Raw genomic sequence first — 1571 nt, forward strand, 5'->3', positions numbered from 1 at the left:
TCTCTCTCTCTCTCTCTTTCTCTCTCTCTCCCTCTCAGTAAAGGAGATTTTTGACTGAGTTGGAACTGAAAGGAAATACACACACGCACACACACACATAAACACACACACACACACACACACACACACACGCACACACATACGTTGACTGTGTGTAATTTAGTTTGTTTCGCCGAGCTAAGTAAGGAGTGGTGAAGTGTGAAATTTTGATAGCATTTTCTTAAATATTTTATAGTATTTATATTGTGGAAGAAAATGTTTTACAAGGAGAGCATAGGAGTTTTAACTGTAGGTGTAGTTACTGCAGTTTAGTATGGAGATATAATCCATGTAATATTTATTTTGTGGATGTTATTTCAGCATGCTTGTGGTCCAGGTGTGGATTTTATGTAAGAGACTTTTTCCTCGTAGTTGCTTCTGAGAAATGCATCCTTGCAGTAAAGTCCTGCGTCTAAAAAAATTTATCTGTTGGCAGAAAGATAGGCTAGGTTGCTGGAAATGTTGGGCATCTAGTGTCTCATGATGTCTCTAGGATGGTCTGAGTATATGTGTACGTAGTTCAAGGATTTGTCTGTTTTATGTTACAAATAATGACGAGAGTTAAAAAGGTCCAGTGTAAATAACATCAAAGAAATTGAGCTTGGAGAAGTTGTGTTCTACAGCGATTTGATGACATAATCTTTCGAAAAAGCCGTACAAACTTTCCTGGGATCTTTTGGTGAGTTGCGAGCTATTGTTTGCAAATGTAAGAAAGCTGTTGCCTCTCCTATGAAACTTGGGAATATGTCATTGATGTTGCACAGGAGGTACACGTCGATAAGGCTGCCGAATCGCTGATACGTATACTATTGTTGGAAAGCACGTTGGAGGGATTTTTAATCCAAATAAAATTGTTCTGCTCAAAGAAATTTTAGCAAGTGAGTAGGTTGATGCAAATTTCTTGGTTAGAGATTTGAGTGATGTTTTCAATAAAGTCAAGCACTTTGAGAAGGAGTGGATTAGTAATGGCAGAGTGGTAGCTATTGATATCAAACTGGAAAAACTTCATACCATGTTTAATTGATCGATGATTTCTAATGTGTTAATCCATAATAGTAAGCATGATACCTTCTTGAAATGATTCTATCAGGTCATGCGATAAGTTCTGTCCGATTTTACCTTTCTTAATATTGAATAAAATTTAATAGTATTTTAGAATGTCTAATGCAATTAAAAATTATTTTCATGCATGTGTGTACATTTAAACTAATTAAATATTATTTTACAGAATAATAGAATTAAAATTTCTTTGATTAAAACCCTTTCTAACACGGAAGTATCCAAAGAGTATTTGAGGCACATAATGCTTTATGAGTACAAAAAAGGAAACTCTGCAGTCAAAGCGACTCAAAACATACACTCAGTTTATGGGAAAGAATGCTTGAATGAAAGAACTTGCAGAAGATGGTTTGCAAAATTCAGAAGTGGAGATTTCAGCCTTGAAGATGAAGATCGAACAGGACGTCCAGCTGAGTTTGAGGATAAGCTCCTTGAGGCATTACTTGAAGAAAATCCTGCATTATCAGTTGAAG

This window comes from Octopus bimaculoides, chromosome 3 (assembly GCF_001194135.2).
Source record: "Octopus bimaculoides isolate UCB-OBI-ISO-001 chromosome 3, ASM119413v2, whole genome shotgun sequence".
NCBI classification, from domain to species: domain Eukaryota; kingdom Metazoa; phylum Mollusca; class Cephalopoda; order Octopoda; family Octopodidae; genus Octopus; species Octopus bimaculoides.